Here is an 11,384-nt window from a genome sequence, read left to right as displayed (position 1 = left end):
ATCAATTTCTTTCAGTAATGTCCTATAGTTTTCATTGCATAAGTCCTTCACCTCCTTGGTTAAATTTATTCCTAGGTACTTTATTCTTTTAGTTATGATTGAAAATGGAATTGCAGTCTTGACTTCTCTTTCTGCAAGTTCGTTATTGGAGTATAGAAAAGCAACTGATTTTTGTAAGTGATTTTGTACCCTGCAACTTTACTGTAGTTGCTAATTATTTCCATCAGTTTTCTGTTGGATTCTTTGGGGTTTTCTATATATAAGATCATGTCATCTGCAAACAGCAGGAGTTTCACTTCTTCATTGCCTATTTGGATTCCCTTCTCTTGCCTAATTGCTCTGGCTAAAACCTCCAGTACTATGTTGAATAAGAGTGGTAATAGTGGGCATCCTTGTCTCGTTCCTGTTCTCAGGGGGATGGCACTCAGTTTTTCCCCATTGAGTATGATGTTGGCTATGGGTTGTCATAAATGGCCTTTGTTATGCTGAGGTAATTTCCTTCTATCCCCATCTTTTAAGAGAGTTTTTATCATAAATGGCTGTTGGATCTTTTCAAATGCTTTCTCTGCATCTACTGAGATGATCCTGTGTTTTTTATTCTTTAATTTGTTGATATGGTGTATCATGTTGATTGATTTGTGGATGTTGAACCATCACTGTGTCCCTGGTATAAATGCCACTTGATCGTGATGTATGATCCTTTTGATGTATTGCTGAATTCGCGTTGCCAAAATTTTGTTGGGGATTTTTGCATCTATGTTCATCAGTGATATTGGCCTGTAGTTTTCCTTTTTTGTGCTGTCCTTTTTGGGCTTTGGTAGCAGAGTGATTTTGGCCTTGTGCAATGTGTTAGGAAGTATATCATCTTCCCTAATTTTTTGGAATAGCTTCAGGATAGATGCTAAATCCTCCCTGAAAGTTTGGTAGAATTCCCCAGGGAAGCAGTCTGGTCCTGGGCTTTTAGTCTTTGGGATACTTTTGATTACTGTTTTCACCTCTTTCCTTGTGATTGATCTATTCAGATTGTCTGTTTCTTCTTGATTCAGCTTTGGAAGGCTGTAAGAGTGTAAGAATTTGTCTATTTCTTCTAGATTATCTGTTTTGTTGGCATGTAGTTTTTCATGTTATTCTCTTATAATCTGTTGTATTTGTGTGGTGTCTGTTGTTATCTCTCCTCTTTCATTTCTGATTTTGTTTATCTGAGCTTTCTCTCTTTATCTTTGTAAGTCTGGCAAGGAGTTTGACAATTTTATTTATCTTCGCAAAGAACCAGCTCGTTCTTTCATTGATCTGTTCTACTGCCTTTTTTGTTTCAATAGCATTTATTTCTGTCCATCTGCTGACTTTGGATTTTTTTCTTCTTTTTCTAACTTAGTTAGGTGTAATTTGAGATTGCTTATTTGGGATTTTTCTTATTTCTTAAGATGAGCCTGTATTGTGATGAATTTCCCTCTTAATATGGCTTTTGCTGCATTGCATATGAGTTGATATGGTATGTATCATTTTCATGTCTTCAGATATTTTTTTATTTCTCCTTTAATTTCTTCAATGATCCATTGCTTGTTAAATAGCAAGTTGTTTACTCTCCATGTTTGCCACTTTCTCAGCTTTTTTCTTGTAATTAATTTCTAGTTTTATAGCATTGTGATCAGAAAAGATGTCTGTTATTATTTCAATTATCTTTAATTTATTGAGGCTTGTCTTATTTCTCAACACATGGCCTATCCTTGAGAATGTTCCATGTGCACTTGAGAAGAATGTGTATTCTGTTGTTTTTGGATGGAGTGTTCTATACATGCCTATTAAGTTCAACCAGTTTAGCTTTTCATTTAATTCCACCGTTTCCTTGTTGATTTACTGTCTGGATGATCTATCCATTGATGTAAGTGGAGTGTTGAGATCCCCTACCATTATTGTGTTATTATTAATATCTTCTTTTAGGTTTGTTAATAGTTTCTTCATGAACTTTGGTGCTCCTGTGTTGGGTGCATAGATATTTATAAGTGTTATTTCTCCTTGATAGAGTGTCCCTTTGATCTTTATACACTTCCCCTCTTTGTCTGTCTTTACCTGTCTTATCTTGAAGTCTACTTTGTCTGATATGAGTATTGCAAAACCTGCTTTCTTTTGTTTGCTATTAGCTTGAAGTATTGTCTTCCACCCCTTCACTCTGACCCTGTGTTTGTCCTTCTTTCAATGGATAGTCTATTGTCCTAAACTTCAAAAACAAATGCTAAATTATGTTATTTATTTATAAGTTTTATTTTGTAATTTTTTTATCTCACCATCAAATTAATATGTAGGAACATAAGATGATTTGTCAAGCCAACTTTGTTTTTATGAAATAAAAAGTAATCATTTTATGTAATGCATACTTGACTCTTGAAATAGAACACCAGCTACTTATATGAATGAGTTAAAGTGTGTTGTACATGCATGTCTTGTAAATGCATGTGTACATTTTCAGCTCAGAATTAATATTTTTTACCAGCTGTTTTGTTCTATATTGAAACTAAAGTTAGTCCAAGATATGATTTCGTATTGAATTGAAATAAAAACTGTTTAACATGAGCATTAAAGAAATAAGAGGTTAAGAAAATGGCATCTTATAACTCAATAGGTATGAAATAATTAAGACTGTATCTAGCTCTTAAAACCAAATAGAGGAGCTGGCCTGGTGGTATAGCTGTTAAGCTCACGCACTCTGCCTGAGCAGCCCAGGATTCACGGGTTTGGATCCTGGGCACAGAGCAACACACCTCTCCTCAAGCCATGCTGTGGTGGTGTCCCTCACACAAAATACAGGAAGATTGGTACAGATCTTAGGTCAAGGCCACTTTTCCTCAATCAAAAAGAGAAAGATTGGCAACAGATTAGCTCAGGGCCAATCTTCCTCATAAAATAAACAAACAAAAAACAACAACAAAAACAAATAGAAACTGAGACTTTTAAAATACTAGAATTATTTAATTAACTTGAAAACAGAATCGATGCACTTTATTCTTTTGGGGTAACACTTGCTAACAACGGCGTGTTAATTAAAAATAAATTACAATGAATTTCCTTTGGAAGTTCAAATGATATGAAAATTTAATACCCTATTAGTTCACCACGATTAAAATTTTGAGAAGTCAGAGTTCTTCCTAGAACTGTAGATTTTGCATCCTAATTTTGAAAGCAAAGTAAATGTTGACATTGCAAAGATGCATCCTTATTTTAAGATGATGAGAATGAAGGTGCAGACACAGTTGAGGGTTGTTTTTCTTTTGTTTACTATCAATTTAGCAATGGAGTGTAAGGGATATATGCAATTTTCAGAACAGAAATAACTAACCTTGGCTTCCAGGTGACTCTCTTTCACAGAAGCAAGTTTGAGAAAGAGAGATCCACTTCCGCTGCTATGAGGACGAAGGTTTAGAGGAGACCAACATAAAAACAGGGAGGTGAGTGAGGAGGAGACTATTGCACTAATCTGGACATGAAATGATAGCCTTCTTTATGAACGCTCTAGTACTGGAAATGTTGTAAAAAACAATATTGAATACATGTATATTGAAGATAAGAAGAATGGGTTTTGCAGAAAGGTTACTTGTAGGGAAAAAGAAGAACTCAAGGACACTTCCTACCTTTCCAGTTTGAGCTACGCCATGGATAGTGGTTCCAATTGCAGAGATAATGGAGATTGACGTATGGGTTTAAGAAAGAACACCAAAAGTTCCATTTGAACATTATGAATGGAGGTGTCTAGGCGATAGTCAATTGGAAATGCAAAGTAAGTAGTTGAATATGTGAATCTAGAGCTCAGATAAGTTGATAAAATTATGGAAGTCATGGCAAGTTGTGGACACATGATGTCATTTAAAGACTGACCACAGAGAGAGAAAAAAGATCTCAGGATTGCTCCAGGAGAAACTTCATATTGTGAGAAAGAAAAGCAAACAGGAGCTAACAAATGAAGCAAAGAAGTAACCACTGAAAAGAAAAAAGCAGGAGAGAGTGGTTTCATGGAAGTCACAAGGAAAGAGTGACTGGTGGTATCAATTCTACTAGGAAGTTGAATAAAAGCAACGAGACAGGCACTCAGTGGTTTTGGAAATAACAAAATCACCTGTGACTATATAATTGTCATTTTCAGTACTTCGCCACAATGTGTAATGATGGCCATATCAATAACAGCTTTTCTATAAAGAAAGAACACAGAGGTGAGGCAAGACTTCTGCAGCACAAAAAGGGGACAATAAATTTTTGCACCATTAATCTAATAATTGTAGTGAGACTCAGATATTTGAGCACATGTTAATATTTCCTATGATATTACTGAAGACATCTATCCCCAGAGTATGGAGCTAGTCCTTGGATACAAAGAATAATTCTGACATAAAAGGATACCATCAAAGTAGCCAAAAGTTTTACCTTGGTTAATGGGTCAATGAAGCATTTAGTTCCCATTATTTAATGTATAACTGATTGTTACGATTTCTTCTCCACTCCCCTGCCAAATGTTTGGAGATATTTGAAGAACCCATTTGGTGGAGTCAAAATCATGGAAAACTGGGGCCGGCCCCATGGCTGAGTGGTTAAGTTTTCACGCTCTGCTTCAGTGGCCTAAGGTTCACTGATTTGGATCCTGGACATGGGCCTACACACTGCTCATCAAACCATGCTGTAGTGGCATCCCACAGAGAAGAACTAGAATTACTTACAACTAGGATATACAACTATGTACTGGGGCTTTGGGGGAAAAAAAATAAAAAGAGGAAGATTGGCAATAGATGTTAGCTCAGGGCCAGTCTTCAAAAAGCAGAAAAAAAATCATGGGAAACTGGGAGTTGATGAGCAAAAGATAGTGTTCTAGGTATCCTAATATAGGGAGCAGACCTTAGGATTAAAAGATAGAGATTTAGCTAATCATTCAAACTAGTGAATTTATCCTAAAACATAAGCCTTTTCTGAAATTGTAATTTATGTAATTATCTAAGTTGCAAAGAAATAGCTGACATTTTTGTCTAAATTTTTTCTACCATTTGGGAGTCATAATCTCTGACAAAGAAATAAAGTAATAAAAACGGCAAGTATGCCAACTCAACTTGCAGAAGGATCCATTTGCAATTTGGGGGAAAAAAGATTCTTAAGCACCTCTAATTTTGGAAATTTGGAAATGTATGAAATACCATCTACAGTATACCCGTGATTTGGTCTGTAATACATGTTGGAACTTGACATCAGTAATCCAGATGTCATTACAACCCCAGGGTTGTTGGCTTGCTCTCCTTGAATTTGACACCATGGGTGAATATAGCAAGTGATATGTAAAATAATGATAATGACAATCACTTCAAAACTTGAACTCTTTCTCTACAGAGAGAAGAAATTAAAATCTCTTATTTAGAAATTCTAAAATAAGTGAATCTGGATTTCTATTTTTGTTGTTCATATCTTTCTCCAAGTATTATATATTATTTGACATATTTAAAATTCATTTACTTATTAATAATCTCTAAACTTAAGGCTGGCCATTGCTTTCCATGCTCCCAGAAGTTGTGTGACTAGAGCTCCATGCTCAACAGGACACCCATTATTAAAAGTGCCCCATGATAAGCAGAGCCTAGGAGAATGGTATCTGGGGGAGTCTTTAAGCCATTTTATCTTGAATAGCTTGAGATAAGTTGGGTCTTTGGCTTTATAATTGCTGGCAACCAATTGGTGAAAACAAGTGTTCTTCCTTACGGAGAGGAACACGAAGTTTTCTAACTATATAACTATTCATAACCATTTCCAAACAAAGCACACATTTTGGGTAGAACAATAATAGCTTTGAAAATCAAGAGGCACTGAAACAACCCATCAATGTAGCTACATCCTTCGTATTGAGAGAATCTGAAATTTCTGGAAATCAGGTCTGCATTAGCACAGTTATGAAGACCTTGAGTTTTTTGATGATAAAACCCAAGAAAAGTAACAACCCAGGAACCAAAAAACTCCATTCAAATTGTTCTCATCATCTCACTAGAGATGCCTTTGTAGATGAGTCTAACAGACCGTTTTCTGACCTCAACTTTCCTGGACTGTCTGGCAGCATTTGACACTATTTTCTCTCCAAAGCTTTATTTTGTTCAAACCTGCACCTCTTCCCTTGTTCTCTATTCAATAAATTATGTGAATTTTCCCCATCAATAAAATAGGAGTTTCATGAATACCCTCCTCTCTCACATTTCCCATATCAAATAATGTTATTATGCCTTCTATCTCTAGAATATATTTGCTTCGCTCTATCCCTGATATTATGACTATGCTGTTATAATAACTGCCAAATTGATTCTTTGCATTTAATATTGCCTCCCATCAGTCTACTCTTCCCTCTGCAGCACCTGCTTATGACACTCTGATGGCTTCACATTTCCTTTGCAATGAAAATACAAAATCCTATACATGACTTTCATCACCTGATTATCTTCACCTCTGATTATTTGTCCAAATTCTCACCACTCCTCCTCTGTACATTATAGCAACCATTCTGAAGTGCTCGGATTCTCCAAAATGTAATAAGCTCTATGTTATTTAAAGACTTTGAATATATCGTTTCCCTGTCTACAACATGTTCTCCACTTTCAATTGGCTTTCTTGAAATTCAGATATCAGGTAATAAACAGTAATATTCAGTCCCTTAGGAGGGCTTGTGAGACTGCTCCCACAGGTAAAATATTCTGTTTGTCTCACTTTAACTCATCACACGTGTCATTATCGGGCATCCCTCTTCTCCTAGGGCCTTGTCTTACTGACATCGATACTAATATCTACAGCGGAATTGCCCACAAAAATGTAAACAAAGGTTAAATAAAGTGGCAGCTTGGAGAAATAAATTTGCAAACTGTACAATAAAAAACTGACAAATATCCACAATATATACAGAAAATCAGGAATAAATATAGAAATTGATCCCAAAGGGGAAGATTCATTGTATCAAATCTGACAAAAATGGGGGTATGTCAAAAGACTATAATTTGTGGGTGATTGTGTGAATTGGTAAAATATTTTAGAAGTCAATTTAGAATTATCTATCAGAATAAACAAGTGAACATGCTCTTTGATATGGCAATTTTGTTTCTAGAAATTCATCCTTTTAAAACATTAATTTGTGCACAAAGAGATACGTATAAGGATGCTCACTGCTTCGCAGTTGGTAAGAGATTTTCCAAACAAAAATAGTAAAAGGCAAGTCCATGAACAGTGAACGATTGAGTAAATTATATAAAATCCATACCATGAAAAAATGTGCAGCTGCTCAGAAAAATGCAAAAACCTTATACATTTTAGAACGGAAGTCTTTTCAAGATTTATTTTCAATTGATAAAAGTAAATTGCATGGCTACATATATAACATGTTCACATTGAAAGGCATACATATGTTTATTTATACACATATTATACATAAAAATAAATTACATTAGATAAATACAAACTTTCTTCTAGATTTTTTCTATGTGAAATTAGAGGTTTTCCTACATTAGTCAGAATCTTTTCTTCTCTAAAATTTCCTCTTATATTACTGCAGGAACATTTTTGTTATAAATGTACAGAGATAATTTATCAATGTAATACAAGAGAACCCAAAACAGAGACATGCAAATATGAAGAGCTGATGTAAGTCAGAGCTAACACTGAATATCAGTAGGATGACGAGGGTCTATTCAATTGTCCTGGGACATTTGATTATTCACATGGAAAGAAATCAAACTGAACTCCTACTTCTTACCATTCACGAAAGTCTGTTCCATGCTGCTGTAAGTCTTCAATGCGGAACGCATAACCGTAAAATTATAAAACACGAAACTGAAAATCTGAAAGGAAAGATTGGTAGATTTCATTACGTTAAGATTAAGAATTTGTACTCATCAAAGGACCTTAGAAACATAAGACAAAATACAAACTGGGGTAACTGCATTTTGTGTTTAGCATCCAGAAAACTTTGGGAAATCCAATAGGGATTACAAGCCAAAGAGATCAATGGGGATACAAATTAAAAACTGCATGAGACACCCTTTAGCACCCAACATGTAAAAATCTAGCACCTCTGTATACTGTGTGTCAACAATGATGTGGAGCAGAGATATGCTTGTCCTTTGGGTCGCATAAATTAATTGTGATTCAGAAACACTTCAGAAAACAATTAAGAAAACTGTTGTGCAGATTTTAATGAATTCGAACATGCACATATCTAATGAGCCAGTAATTACACTCCAAAGAATTTATATTTGATAAATTAACACTTATTTGTTAAAATTAATATATATATGACTTTAAAAAATAGTGTTCCAGCACTGTCCTTAATAGCAAAATCACAGTTTAACTTATAATAGCAAAAAGCTGGGAACAAAGCAAATGTTGTCACAGTAGAATGGATAAAAATTATTTTATACAATTATACAAAGGAATTTTACATAGCAGTGTAATGAATAAACTCCAAGAACATGCTTTAATGTGGATAAATCTTATAAAGGAAAGTCAAATATAATTTCATTCCAATAAAGCATAAGAGTATGCAAAACCTAACGATATGTTATTTAAGGCTACAGTGTAAGTGACATAGCCATATAGAGATTCAAGGGAATAATTAACACCAAACTTAGGAAACTGGTGTCCTGGAAAGAGAAAGCGTGGGAAAGGAGGGGCAGATGGGTGAAGCATGCACTGAGTTTTAAGGCATATGGTGAAGATATTCACCTTATTAGAATTCATTAAACAGTATATATTTATTTTAAACACTTTTTTCTGTTTTTCTATTCCCCATTTGCAATTTCTTTATATAGGAAAATTCCATTTTTCAAATGCAGGGATTAATTGTGTTAACATAAAATTTACTGGGCCCAAATATCCTTTTGGAATGTAAAATGATTATCATAAAATATGCAAAATTTAAAAGCATACTTTTCACGGAAGAATTATACTTTAAGATCTTAAATGTATGGAGTCATAAAGCATATAGTGCATCTATCTGTTCATTCACAAAATGCTGATTGATTGCTTACTATAGGCAGGCCATGTGCTGCCCAGTGGAAAGAAAACAATGAACAAAACAGTAATCATGTCTGCCATCTTTCAGTCTATAGTGTAATCATTGCTATAATATTCTAGGAGAGAGGACTGGTGACATGTATTGATAATAAGGATATGTAAATATTTTAATACATGTGCATCCAATTAATGCTTATTGAATGGATGTATAAGTTACTTATTTTATGCCGTTCAACTAGAAGCATTTCTCCTTACCCATGATAACAATATGTTTAAGTTTCTGGTTGAATTCATGCTGTGTGAAGATAGTTATCCAGATAGGTATTGGAACTCATCATGGCCAAATTCTATAATTAAAAAAAAGAGTTATTTTAAGGTATTGTCTTAATCATTCCTTAACATTTCCAAAAATCTCACTCAATTAAGAAAATATCTAAAGTGGAAAAAAAGGGCATATTTTCTCCCACAAAAACGTCTTTTAAAAAAAATCTATATTCAGGTCTTATATTGGTTATAAAGAAGAATATTTAGCATATCATTAATCAATAAAGAAATACTTAAATATTTTCTAATATACTTAAGAACGCAGCATCCTATAAAACGATGCTGCTATAGCACTAAAACTAATATGCCTTTAAAAATAATTTTACTAAATGGATAATGACAGTTTTACTAAAATTTTCATTTCCTGGCTTTCCTCTCTCTCCCAGAGCAGTGTGTGTGGTGTGTGTGTGTGTATGTGCATGTACTTGTGTATTAAATTAGCCACTTGCATTCATTTCTGCTTTTTGCTTTTCAACTCTTCAGAAGTGGTAACATCCCATTTGTGACATTATAAAACCTCCCCCAAGCTACTAATTATGATGTCATTATACATAAAAGCAGTTAGTGAAGCACCGGCAAGAACAAATGATTTTTCTGAGCCAATTTTTCTATATTCTTGCTAATGTTTCTGGTAATAAAAGACAGGAAAAACATAAAAATGCAAACTGGGTATTTGTGATGTCTCATCAAACTGGCTTCCTATCAAGTAGGATTCTTCCAGATTTCCCTAACATTTGAGCTGTGAAGCAGCTTGAGTGAAAGCCAAGCTTCAGAATAGTGGGGATAGTTCGACTGGACCAAAAATGTGTTTGTCCAGCTGAAACTAGAGATTGGGAGCAAACCCAAGTGATAAAGTCATTATGGAGGTGAGTTTAGCTGATTAAACATTAAAAATTTAATTTTGGAATATTAAATTAATAAATTTGGAAAAGGGCAGCCATTTAGAGTTTTATACCTATAACGTGTATTTTATACACTTATTCCCTGTCGAGAATGGAGCTTTATTCACATAACTTTTGACAAAGTCAAAAGCAATGGCCAGTCTTGGGCCTAGACATTATTTAGAGGTATGCAAATTTTAAATATTTAAAATTACCTATATACAACACCTAGAGAAAATGTGAAAAATAAAAAAAGAAATCTAAATCCATCTATGTGAGAATTGCATATAAACAGAACTCTTCCGTAATGGAAGAGTTCAAGTTTTAAAGTGATGGATTGCCATTGTTATTATATTTTGTATCACTAGCTATATTCACCCATGGTGCCAAAAACGAAGGAAAGTAAACCAACAAACAAGGTTAAAGTGACATCTTAATTTCTGATGTCAAATTCCAACACGTATTATAGACCAAATCATGAGTAAATTGTAGATGATATTTTCATATGTCTCAAATTTTCCCAAATTAGTGATGCCTAAGAATGTTATTGCTGTTTCCTGATTACAAATGGGTCCCCCTTCAACTTGAATTGACATGCTTGGATTTTTGATTCCTTTATTTACTTCTTAGAGATAATTACGAAAAAATGGTACAAAAATGCCAGCTATTTCTTTGAAAATCAGATAATTGTATGCATTTTTAGGTACAATTTATGTACAGTAGAATGTACCCATTTTCAATGTGTACACAAATGTATATTCTCATGTAATCACCATCACAGAAAACATAATTTCCAAGAGTTTTTATTGGCCTCTTTGAAGCCAATTCCCCTAACTTCTCAGGTCTAAACAACCAATAATTTGCTTTCTGCCATTATAAATTTTGCTTCCTCTAGAATTTCATATAAATGGTATCTATGATATTTTCTACTTTGTATCTGGAACCTTTAACTCAGCATAATTTTTTCAAGGTTCATGTTGTTGTTGGTATAAGTAGTTTGCTCATTTTTATTGCTGAATAGCATTCCAACACCATAATTTACTTTATACCATTACCTGCTGATGGAAATTTGAATTGTTTCCAGTTTTTTGTTTCTATAAATAAAACTGCTATGAAAAGTTGTATATGCAACTTTTTGCAGACATATGGAATAAATACCTACAAGTA

The sequence above is a fragment of the Equus caballus genome, chromosome 1, assembly GCF_041296265.1.
Source record: "Equus caballus isolate H_3958 breed thoroughbred chromosome 1, TB-T2T, whole genome shotgun sequence".
NCBI classification, from domain to species: Eukaryota; Metazoa; Chordata; class Mammalia; order Perissodactyla; family Equidae; genus Equus; species Equus caballus.
The sequence above is the reverse complement of the archived record's forward strand: the minus strand, read 5'-3'. Positions refer to the sequence as shown.